This window comes from Zalophus californianus, chromosome 8 (assembly GCF_009762305.2).
Source record: "Zalophus californianus isolate mZalCal1 chromosome 8, mZalCal1.pri.v2, whole genome shotgun sequence".
Classification (NCBI taxonomy): Eukaryota; Metazoa; Chordata; class Mammalia; order Carnivora; family Otariidae; genus Zalophus; species Zalophus californianus.
In genome coordinates, this window is record NC_045602.1 from 78,578,208 (window position 1) to 78,591,479 (window position 13,272).

The following is a 13,272-nucleotide window of genomic DNA, read 5'->3' on the forward strand; positions in this document are numbered from 1 at the left end:
CATCGCTCCGGTGGTGAAGCGGGGGGGTGGAAACCTCGCAGGACAGTGTGGTCTCAGGACCCTCGGGGTCACAGGAAGATGGGGGTGCCTGAGTGCAGCAGAGCTCCCAGGTATCAGAGCGGGGAAGCCGGCTGCAGAGACGGAGCCGAGGCGGGGGCTCTCAGCTCGGGATTGCCATAAACTGTGATCCGTCGCCCAATCAGGCCACTGCTCCTCCAGCAGGGACCCAACAAGAGGCAGATCCAGGCAGACTCCCCTTCCTCCCCCGGGAGGAGCGGCGTGGGAGCGCACCGCAGGGATCTGCTGGGTTTGGAGACCCCACAGGGGTCGTGCGCCAGAGACAGAAACACTCGGTCACAGGCTGGGTGGCTGGAGACCGGGGAGACGGGAGTGATTGACTGCTTTTCTCTGGGGGCGCACTGAGGAGTGGGGCCCCAAGTTCTCGGCTCCTCCGGGCGGAGATTCGGAGGCCACCATTTTCAATCTCATCCTCCAAAGCTGCAGGGAAAGCCTGCAGGGAACAAAAGCTCCGGAAAACAAGCAAACCCGAGCAGATTACTTAGCCCGGCCCCTGGAAAGGGTGATGCAATTCTGCCTACGGCAATGTCATCTGAGAATCACTGCAACAGGCCCCTCCCCCAGAAGATCAGCACGAACAGCCAGCCAAGACCAAGTTTACCGATCAATGAGAACGGCAGAATGCCAGCCGGGGAATACTGCACAATGAATTCATGGCTTTTTTACCATGATTCTTTACCCTTTCAAAGTTAATTTTTTTCATTTTCTTTTTTTTTCTATTTTTTTTGAATTTTTCTTTTTCCCTTTTTAAACCAAATCTTATCAATCCCTTTTTAAAAATTTTTTCTTTTTCATTTTTGGAGTCATATTCTATCCCTTCATAGTAGTTAACCTTATTTTTGGTATATATATAAGTTGTTCTCTCTTTAAAATTTTGGGATACAGTTTCTTCTAACAGACCAAAATATACCCTAAATCTCTAGTGTATTGTTTGTTCTACTCCCCTGCCTGATCACATTCTTTCCTTTTTTTTAAATTTCTTCCTTTTTTCAACCAACTTATCTTATTGATTCCTTTTATAAAATCTTTTATAATTTTCATCTTTATGCTCATATTCCATCCCTTCATCGTATATACCCTTATTTTTGTACATATATAAGTTTTTCTTTCTTTAAAATTTTGGGAGGCAGTTTCTTCTAAAAGACCAAAATACGCCCCAAATCTAGTGTGTGGCACTGATCTATTCACTAGCCTGATCATATTTGATCATATTCTTTTTTCTTTCTTTCCCTTTCTCTTCTCCTGGCTTCAGGTATTTTCTGATTTGTTTAGAGTATATTCTCTGGGGACATTGTTAACCTGTTAGCATTTTGTTCTCTCATTCATCTGTTCTCCTCTGGACAAAATGACAAGACGGAAAAAATCACCTCAAAAAACAGAACAAGAGGCAGTACCGACTGCTAGGGATCTACTCAATATGGACATTAATAAGATCGGAACTAGAGTTCAGAATGACAATTATAAAGATACTAGCTGGGCTTGAATAAAGCATGGAAGATACTAGAGAAACCCTTTCTGGAGAAATAAAGAACTAAAATCTAACTAAGTTGAAATAAAAAAGGCTATAAATGAGGTGCAATCAAAAATGGAGGCTCTAACTCCTAGGATAAATGAGGCAGAAGAGAGAGAATTAGTGATACAGAAGACCAAATGATGGAAAATAAGCTGAGGAAAAGATTGGATCACGAGGGCAGAATTCAAGAGATAAGTGATACCATAAGATGAAACAATATTAGAATAATTGGGATCCCGGAAGAAGAAGAGAGAAAGGGGCAGAAGGTATACTGGAGCAAATTACAGCGTAATTTGAGGAAGGAAACAGGTGTCAAAATCCCAGAGGCACAGAGAACACCCCTCAAAATCAATAAAAATAGGTCAACACCCTGACTTCTAACAGTAAAACTTACAAGTCTCAGAGACAAAGAGAAAATCCTGAAAGCTGCTCGAGAGAAGAGATCTGTAACCTACAATGGTTAGGTTGGAAACATTAGATTGGCAACAGACCTATCCACAGAGACCTGGCAGGCCAGAAAGGACTGGCATGATACATTCAGAGCACTAAATAAGAAAAATATGGAGCCAAGAATACTATATCCAGCTAGGCTGTCACTGAAAATAGGAGAGATAAAAAGCTTCCAGGACAAACAAAAACTAAAGGAATTTGCAAACACGAAACCAGCCCTACAAGAAATATTGAAAGGGGTCCTCTAAGCAAAGAGAGAGCCCAAAAGTAACACAGACCAGAAAGGAATACAGACAATATACAGTAACAGTCACCTTACAGGCAATACAATGGCACTAAATTTGTATCTTTCAATAGTTGCCCTGAATGTAAATGGGCTAAAGGCCCCAATCAAAAGACACAGGCTATCAGATTGGATAAAAAAAACAACACCCATCAATATGCTGTCTGTAAGAGACTCATTTTAGACTCAAAGACACCTCCAGATTCAAAGTGAGGGGTTTGAAAACCATTTACCATGCTAATGGACACCAAAAGAAAGCTGGGGTGGCAATCCTTATATGAGACAAATTAGATTTTAAACCAAAGACTATAATAAGAGATGAGGAAGGACACTATATCGTACTTAAAGGGTCTATCCAACAAGAAGATCTAACAATTTTAAGTATCTATACCCCTAACATGGGATCAGCCAAGTATATAAGCCAATTAATAATAAAATCAAAGAAACACATCGACAACAATACAATAATAGTAGGGGACTTTAACACCCCCCTCAATGAAATGGACAGATCATCTAAGCAAAAGGTCAAGGAAATAAAGACCTTAAATGACACACTGGACCAAATGGGCTTCACAGATATATTCAGAACATTGTATCCCAAAGCAACAGAATACACATTCTTCTCTAGTACCCATGGAACATTCTCCAGAATAGATCACATCACAATCAGGTCTCAACTGGTACCAAAAGATTGGGATCATTCCCTGCATATTTTCAGACCACAATGCTTTGAAACTAGAACTCAATCACAAGAAGAAAGTCAGAAAGAACTCAAATACATGGTGGCTAAAGAGCCTACTAAAGAATGAATGGGTCAAACAGGAAATTAAAGAAGAATTAAAAAAATTCATGGAAACAAGTGAAAATGAAAACACAACTGTTCAAAATCTTTGGGATGCAGCAAAGGCAGTCCTAAGAGGAAAGTATATAGCAACACAAGCCTTTCTCAAGAAATGAGAAAGGTCTCAAATACACAACCTAACCCTACACCTAAAGGAGCTGGAGAAAGAACAGCAAATAAAGCCTAAACCCAGCAGGAGAAAAGAAATAATAAAGATCAGAGCAGAAATCAATGAAATAGAAACCAAAAGAACAGCAGAACAGATCAACGAAACTAGGAGCTGGTTCTTTGAAAGAATTAACAAGATTGATAAACCCCTGGCCAGACTTAACAAAAAGAAAAATGACCCAAATCAATAAAATCATGAATAGAAGAGGAGAGATCACAAACACCACCAAAGAAATACAAACAATTATAAGAACATATTATGAGCAACTCTAGGCGAGCAAATTAGATAATCTGGAAGAAATGGATGCTTTCCTAGAGATGTATCAACCACCAAAACTGAACCAGGAAGAAATAGAAAACATGAACAGACCTATAACAACTAAGAAAATTGAAGCAGTAATCAAAAATCTCCCAACAAACAAGAGCCCAAGGCCAGATGGCTTCCCAGGGAATTCTACCACACATTTAAAGAAGAATTAATACCTATTCTTCTGAAACTGTCCCAAAAAATAGAAATGGAAGGAAAACTTCCAAACTCATTTTATGAGGCCAGCATTTCCTTGATCCCCAAATCAGACAAAGACCCCATCAAAAAGGAGAATTACCAACCAATATCCCTGATGAACATGGATGCAAAAATGCTCACCAAAATACTAGCCAATACGATCCAACCGTATATTAAAAGGATTATTCACCACGACCAAGTGGGATTTATTCCTGGGCTGCAAGGCTGGTTCAACATCTGCAAATCAATCAATGTGATACAATACATTAATAAAAGAAAGAACAAGAACCATACGATCCTCTCAATAGATGCAGAAAAAGCATTTGACAAAGTACAGCATCCTTTCTTGATCAAAACTCTTCAGAGTATAGGGATAGAGGGTACATACCTCAATACCATAAAAGCCATCTCTGAAAAACCCACAGCGAATATCATTCTCAATGGGGAAAAACTGAGCGCTTCCCCCTAAGGTCAGGAACACAGCAGGGATGTCCACTCTCACCACTGCTATTCAACATAGTATTAGAAGTCCTAGCCACAGCAATCAGACAACAAAAAGAAATCAAAGGCATCCGAGTCAGCAAAGAAGTCGTCAAACTCTCACTCTTTGCAGATGATAGGATACTTTATGTGGAAAACCCAAAAGACTCCACCCCAAAACTGCTAGAACTCATACAGGAATTCAGTACAGTGGCAGGATATAAAATCAATGCACAAAAATCAGTGGCATTCCTATACACCAACAACAAGACAGAAGAAAGAGAAATTAAGGAGTCGATCCCATTTATAATTGCACCCAAAACTGTAAGATACCTAGGAATAAATCTAAACAAAGAAGCAAAGAATCTGTACTCAGAAAACTATAAAATACTCATGAAAGAAATTGAGGAAGACACAAAGAAATGGAAAAACGTTCCATGCTCATGGATTGGAAGAACAAATATTGTGAAGATGTCAATGCCACCTAGAGCAATCTACACATTTAAGGCAATCCCTATCAAAATACCATCCACTTTTTTCAAAGAAATGGAACAAATAATCCTAAAATTTGTATGGAACCAGAAAAGACCCCGAATAGCCAGAGGAATGTTGAAAAAGAAAACCAAAGCTGGTGGCATCACAATTCCGGACTTCAAGCTCTATTACAAAGCTGTAATCCTCAAGACAGTATGGTACTGGCACAAAAACAGACACACAGATAATTGGAACAGAAGAGAGAGCCCAGAAATGGACCCTCAACTCTACAGTCAACTAATCTTCAACAAAGCAGGAAAGAATGTCCAATGGAAAAAAGACAGTCTCTTCAACAAATGGTGTTGGGAAAATTGGACAGCCACATGAAGAAGAATGAAACTGGACCGTTTCCTTACACCACACACAAAAATAGACTCAAAATGGTTGAAAGACCTAAATGTGACACAGGAGTCCATCAAAATCCTAAGGGAGAACACAGGCAGCAACCTCTTCGACCTCAGCCGCAGCAACTTCTTCCTAGAAACATCGCCAAAGGCAAAGGAAGCAAGGGCAAAGATGAACTATTGGGACTTCAACAAGATAAAAAGCTTTTGCACAGCGAAGGAAACAGTCCACAAAACCAAAAGACAACCGACAGAATGGGTGAAGATATTTGCAAATGACATATCAGATAAAGGGCTAGTATCCAAAATCTATAAAGAACTTACAAACTCAACACCCAAAGAACAAATAATCCAATCAAGAAATGGGCAGAAGACATGAACAGACAATTTTCCAAAGAAGACATCCAAATGGCCAACAGACACATGAAAAAGTGTTCAACGTCGCTCGGCATCAGGGAAATCCAAATCAAAACCTCAATGAGATACCACCTCACACCAGTCAGGATGGCTAAAATTAACAAGTCAGGAAACAACAGATGTTGGTGAGGATGCAGAGAAAGGGGAACCCTCCTACACTGTTGGTGGAAATGCAAGCTGGTGCAGCCACTCTGGAAAACAGTATGGAGGTTCCTCAAAAAGTTGAAAATAGAGCTACCCTACTACCTAGCAATTGCACTACTGGGTATTTACCCCAAAGATACAAATGTAGGGATCCGAAGGGGTACGTGCCCCCTGATGTTTATAGCAGCAATATCCACAATAGCCAAACTATGGAAAGAGCCAAGATGTCCATCGACAGATGAATGGATAAAGAAGAGGTGGTATACACACACACACACACACATATACATACATACAATGGAATATTATGCAGCCATCAAAAAACCCTGAAATCTTGCCATTTGCAACAATGTGGATGGAACTAGAGGGTATTACGCTAAGGGAAATAAGTCAATTCGAGAAAGACATGTATCATATGATCTCACTGATATGAGGAATCTTAATCTCAGGAAACAAACTGAGGGTTACTGGAGTGGTGGGGGTGGGAGGGATGGGGTGACTGGGTGATAGACATTGGGGAGGGTATGGGCTATGGTGAGCGCTGTGAATTGTGTAAGACTGTTGAATCACAGAGCTGTACCTCTGAAAAAAATAATACATTATATGTTAAAAAAAAAGAAGATAGTTGGAAGGGAAGAATGAAAGGGGGGAAATCGGAGCGGGAGACAAATCATGAGAGACTATGGACTCTGAGAAACAAACTGAGGGTGCTAGAGGGGAGGGGGGTGGGGGATGGGTTAGCCTGGTGATAGGTATTAAAGAGGGCATGTATTGAATGGAGCACTGGGTGTTTTACACAAACAATGAATCATGGAACACTACATCAAAAACTAATGATGTAATGTATGGTGATTAACATAATAAAATAAAATTTAAAAAAAACGTACACTTATCATGGGGCGCCTGGGTGGCTCAGTCGTTCAGCGTCTCCCTTCAGCTTAGGTCATGATCCCCGGGTCCTGGGATAGAGTCCTGTGTTGGGCTCCCTGCTCAGCGGGGAGCCTGCTTCTCCCTCACCCACTCCCCCTGCTTGTGTTCCCTCTCTCACTTTGTCTCTCTCTGTCAAATAAATAAATAAAATCTTTCGAAAATAAAAAGAAAAGTACACTTATCATGATGAGCACTGAGCAGTGTATAGAAATGCTGAATCATTACATGGTACACCTGAAACTGATATCACACTGTATATTAGTTATACCTTGAGAAAGAAAAGGAAATTATGTTTTTCTCTTGTTCACTGTAGAAAGTTTAGATGATACAGAGAATGAAAATTACCCAAAATCCCACCTTAACCAAGGGTAACCACAATGTTTTAACTTCCTTCCAATATTTTTGTCTATGCAGATATTTGTGTGTATATGCATGCTACATCTTATTAGGAAGACTGACTTTTTGATTTTCTTATATCACATCATTAAAATTCTTCGTAAGTGGGTGCCTGGGTGGCTCAGTCGTTAAGCGTCTGCCTTTGGCTCAGGTCATGATCCCAGGGTCCTGGGATCGAGTCCCACATCGGGCTCCCTGCTCAGCGGGAAGCCTGCTTCTCCCTCTCCCACTCCCCCTGCTTGTGTTCCTGCTCTCGGTGTCTCTCTCTGTCAAATAAATAAATAAAATCTTTAAAAAAATAAAATAAAATTCTTCGTGTTACTGTAATGGCTGTATAATATTTAGATATATAGCTGCAACATCATTAATGTATACTGAGTTCCTTTTTTGAACTTTTTATTATGAAAAAAATCTCAAAGATACAAAAATACAGAGAATATATAATGAACTTAACATATTGTCACTCTTGTTTCATTTTTACACCTTCTCCCCCTCCCACTCCCACAAGGTTATTTCAAAGCAAATCATCCCAGATATTATCATTTCATCCATATAATCCCATGGTTTCTTCCTAAATTAAAAAGCCCTCTTTGTGGAAGTCAAATTCAAGCTGTGTCCCTGCCTTCCATAGTTGACTTTAAAACAGTGTCTTCTACTCTCACCATTTATATGGAAAGCTATTTATTACTGGCAGTTACTATGAATCCTCAGACTTTACAAGGGGCTCAAACATCCAATTAGCCAACTAACATTTACCACTTGTACACAGCACATAATGGGAAATAATGGGAGAAATACAAAGAAAATATTTCAGGGCGCCTGGGTGGCTCAGTTGGTTAAGCGATTGCCTTCCGCTCAGATCATGATCCTAGAGTCCCGGGATCGAGTCCCACATCGGGCTCCCTGCTCAGCAGGGAGTCTGCTTCTCCCTCTGACCCTCTTCCCTCTCGTGCTCTCTATCTCTCATTCTCTCTCTCTCAAATAAATAAATAAAATCTTTAAAAAAAAAAAAAGAAAATATTTCACAGAGGAAAGGGGTTGTTGGTCTTTGCCAGAGTTGGGTCTAACACTTAGGTCTTTAATGTCCAAATGTCCACCTTCCAATTAGCCAATTCCTGAAAAGGTGAACAACACGTTACTGGCTTTGCTCCTCAATTTGCATATAATTTGGTGTCATAAAGATGTCTGGTCAACAGAATGAAGGGGAAAACCCCACATGATCATCTCAACTGATGCAGAAAAATGTATCTGACAAAATTCAATACCCTCACCTGATAAAAACACTAAAAAAATAGGAATAGGAATAGAAGGAAACTCAACATAATAAAGGCCACCCACATATGACAAACCCAGAGCAAACATCATCCTCAACAGGTGAAAAACTGAAAGCTTTTCCTCTAAGATCAGGAACAAGACAAGGGTGCCTGATTTCACCACTTCTATTCAACAGAGTATTAGGAGTCCTAGTCAGAGAAATCAAGCAAGAAAAAGAAATAGAAGGCACCCAAATTGAAAAGGAAGAAGTCAAGTTATCTCTGTTTGCAGATGACATGATCTTACATGTAGAAAACCATAAAGATCCCCCCCAACACAAAAAACTGTTAGAACAAATAAATGAATTCAGCAAGGTTGCAGGACACAAAATGAACACATGAAAATCAGTTGTTTCTATACATGGACAATGAACAATCTGAAAAGAAAATTAAGAAAAATGCTTCCATTTATAATAGCATCAAAAAGAATCAAATACTCAGAAATACATTTTACCAAGGAGATGAAAGACTTGTACACTGAAAACTATAAAATGTTGCTAAAAAAATTAAAGAAGATACCAAAAAATGGAAAGAGATCTCCTGTTCATGGACTGGAAGGCTTATTGTTATGATTTCCCCAAAGCAGTGTCCAGATTCAATGCACTCCCTATTCAAACTCTCTGATCCCATAGCGTCCTGATGTTCTCTGAAACTGTGGTGGGGGCAGGGGGAAGGAGTACCAGGGCATTTATATGGAAATAAAGAGGGAGCAAAGAAGGAAAAGCTGGAAAACATAAGCAAGGAGAGTCAAAAATAGTAAGGACTGGTTAAGAGTGACCAGCTATTTCCCTGGGTACCATCCTGAACTACAAAGTCCAAGTGCAAGAGCTTTCTACTGCTTGAACCACAACAATCGCAATGAACTATCAAGGATGTAGTGTATCATCTGAATTACTTCATTTAACCCCAGGACTCTTTAGTGTTCACATTTTGGGACTGAGAACATACATTAAATAAGTATATTAACTGGCTCAAAGTAGCAAAGCAGAGACAACAACCTGTGTACTCATGTTGACTGTATATCTAGCAAGGGCAGGCACTCTTGCAGCCTGGGATAGTGATGGATGAGACTGACATGCTCCCTGCCTCTTGCAGGTGCTGACCCAGTGAAGGGGAGAGTCCTGAGCTGTCCTCAGAGGGGCTTCAGGGAAGCTAGGAAATCCAAAGGACATGCATCTCCCACTGAAATGACTCTGTGTGTCAAGCAGTCTTGTGCAGAAACATGCCTGTGCCCAGAGGCCAGAGGCCCCAGGAGACCATCCACTGGGTTTGCCAGAGTATCTTAGTTTAGGGGGAAGGGGCTTGAGGCTGTCATTATACATCTATTATCACTCTTGAGAAGTCATGATCGTGCAGGTCTCTGTGAGAGAGTGTGTGCACAAGCCCCATGGGAGGGGGTGTAGAAGGGCACTACATACCACTGAGTGCAGAGAAGATCTAGATGCTCACACTTGCTTCTGCCTGGCATGAATGATGTGGCTGTGATGCAGTCATACAGGGCAGCAGGTTCGGGAGCAGGTGGGTGATGGGGAGGCCCAAGAGAATGGCCCAGTCTTCACCTTGCTGTAAGGCACATCCTGGTGGGGCCAGATGTAGACAGCACCACCAGATCCCAAGGCTGCTAATGGACTCACACACGGAGGCAAAAGATGAAGGGATCACATGGGAATCAGGCTCACCTTACATGGGAAGTTTTAAAACCTGCTCATATTTTCTGTCCCAAACATCTTCATACCAATAAGAGTGCAATATGGTGCAGAGGAAAAGGGCAAAGCCTGGGACATCAGGCAGTCCTGGGGTTGAAGTGTCACCCCACCACACAACTGAGTGCTGAGCCTCAGTTTCCTCATATACAAAATGGGGACAATAATGCTTTATTTAAATGGACTGCGAACACAGCACACAAAAGCCCTTGCTGAGAACAGCTGTCAGTTTCAGCAGCTTGTTCCTCCCTGCGTGCTAATGTATGTCTCTGCATAAACATAAACAAGAGTACACCCAACCAGCACATCCTGGGGGCAGATGAGTTTGATTCTATCTCATGAAGACAGTCCCTTGTGCAAGAGGCTCACTTTAGAGCCAACGTTACTAGTCAAAGATCAAGACATCTGGATTCCCAGAGGATCCCTGTGCTTCCCAAAGCCCTGCAGCCTGAAGGACCTTGTCCAGCAAAGTGAATCAAACCACTCCCAGGTAACTGGTAAGAACACACTCCAGGCACAGAGGAATGTCTGCCCTCTGAGACTGTGGAGTGTGCACATGGAGGACTTTCCTCTTCACTCAGACACCCCAGGGGGTAATACTCCACAGCTGTTACCATGAAATGTCTTCTCTACTGGACCCAAGGACTTGCCCGTCTAAACACATGTTCTCCCACTCCTAGTAAAATTCAAGGACAAGCCAGAAGAAAGAAAACCATAATGAGAAAGGCAATATGGCAAACACCCTATAACACCCAGCACCCCTTTTGCTTGAACTCAAAGTTCACCTCAGGCCACCTCAATGGCCCCTCTACCAGCTTTCTGCCCTCTAGCACCACACCCAACCCCTGTTGTTCTGACAGCTCAAGTCCAAGGTAAAAAAACTTATTCTTCAAATCTAGACCTGAGGGGGCCTCATCAGGGGTTGTCACTGAAAGGGGTTCTCTCACTTAAAAAGGGACTGAGCCTCTAGCCCCCTCTATAGTTCACAGCACTCATCAGTGTGATCTGGGCACCTACAGAATGCAGGGGGAGTCCTGCCTCTAATGAGGGCTCCCTGGGGGGGCTGCCCCCCTCCTTCTCTCTGAACTCTAACTGTAACCACAGGCTTCTTCCCAGCTTATGGCAGAATTTCATCATTAGTTGCAGCTTTTATTGAAAAATTCTACAAAACTTCATTTACATGAAGAATGAGAATAGATTTTAATACGGTATTTTAAAGGTTATAATCCATTATATTTACCTACACAGGGCAAAGAAAAATACCCATATCCTGATTGCATAACCTGAGCACATAATTATGTATGAAAGCCTTAGTGTTCATCCCTACAGACCTGCCAATCCCACAACACCCTCCAGGCCATGTTCAGATCCCTGTGGTATTCTTTCTCAGCCCTTGTACCTTCTTTCACAATGCCCACCAATGCCATCAACAAGACTTATTTATAAGATGTATGCCTAACATTCCCCCCCTTCCAAGACAGTGAGCTTGGTAGGGCAAGCTCTGTGCCAGTTACGTCCATTGCTCTCCTACCAGTACCCAGGACAGTGCCTGGAGCAAGGAACTGAACACAACACAGGAACGAGACAGCTGACAAAATGAGAGAGGCTTCTTCAGATGACTGACAGAGGTACCAAGGGAATGAAATGCAGTAAATCATCCAGTTCCAGAAATAGATCTTACTTTTACAATCTGATTTAAGCCTGGGAAAATCCTCCAGGAAACTGATACCTGACTTTGTAAAAAAATAAATAATCCTTGTCATGACCCTTCTCAATGGAAATTGAAGGAGAACTGAAGGAAACTCTATTTTCTTTACAAAGCAACAAGACTTTGAAAAGATTAAAAACAGAGGTAAATTTGGTCCAAGTGACGGTATTTCAGTAAGGCCAAATCTGTGTGTGCTTCTCCTGTGCTTTTTCCAGTGCCTGTGGCTCCGATCCTGGAAAAAGCTGACTCTACCTTTGTCTGAGACTCTCAGGGTGAGTGATAACAATTACAATTAAGAAACTTTTAAGAAAATTAAAAGCCAATGATCACAGATCCACAAATGCAGTTTATGTTGTTTAGAAGCAAATCAAAATGAATCTTAATACCAATGTTCATGTGCCAAATCATCTGAAAATCCTAGTACCATTCCCAAATATCTGCCTTGAAAGTATCATCTAATCACTGAAGTCTTTTGCTTTTCAATGTCCTGCAAATGGGAGAACACTGAGAGAGAATTAAGAGTCTCAGATCTAGTGTTTATTCCTACATGATGCAAAAACTGACAAATATAAAATTCAACAATAATTGAAGATTTCAAACCCTACTCTCAATAACTGATAGAACAACTAAGCAGAATATCAATAAGGATATAAAGATTTGAAGAACAACATTAGCCAACTAGATCTAATAGAAATCTATAGAACACTCCACCCAACAGAATGAACAGCCTTCTCAAGTGCACATGAGAGATTCTACGGAATAGACCACAACTAGGCCCTAAAACAAGTCCAGATAGATTTAAAAGGCTTGAAAGTACAGAAAAATTTTTTTAATTTTTTTAAAATTTTATTTTATTATGTTATGTTAATCACCATACATTACATCATTAGTTTTTGATGTAGTGTTCCATGATTCATTGTTTGCGTATAACACCCAGTGCTCCAGAAAGTATGTTTTCTGACAACCATGGCCATGGAATGAAATTAGAAATAAAGAAGAGAAGGAGATTTGGGAAAGTCACAAATATGTGGAAATTAAACAATACACTCATAAATAACTAATGAAATGGCTATATTAATGTCAGAAATAAAACAGATTTTTAAGAGAAAACTGTTAACAGAGATAAATAGAGTCTTTCTATAATGATAAATTGGTAAACCCATCAGGAAGATAGAACAGTTATAAACAGGTATGTACCTAAAACCAAAGCCTCAATGTACATGAAGCAAAAATTGATAAAATGGAGAGAGAGGATTCAATAATAATAGTGGCAACTTCAATAACTGGAGACCTCACTTTCAAAAATGGATAGAACAAATAGGCAGAAACTCAAGAATGATGTACAGGAATTAAGCAAGTGTATAAATCAATTACAATATATATATATTGTATTTATACAACAGAAATAGAATAGATTCCTATTCAATTCAATATTCTCTTGTATTTATACAATAGAATAGAAAGA

The 13,272-nt window shown here is 40.6% G+C and overlaps 1 protein-coding gene across 1 annotated transcript in view; it reads right to left on the bottom strand.

Moving 5' to 3' along the window:
* CRACDL (CRACD like) overlaps window positions 1–9,834 on the bottom strand; it is a 60,657-nt gene extending 50,823 nt beyond the window's left edge. Inside the window, 1 exon segment of the mRNA XM_027622504.2 lies at window positions 9,815–9,834. The gene's annotated coding sequence lies outside the window, so the exon portion shown is untranslated.
* Between the last annotated feature and the right edge of the window lie 3,438 nt (window positions 9,835–13,272).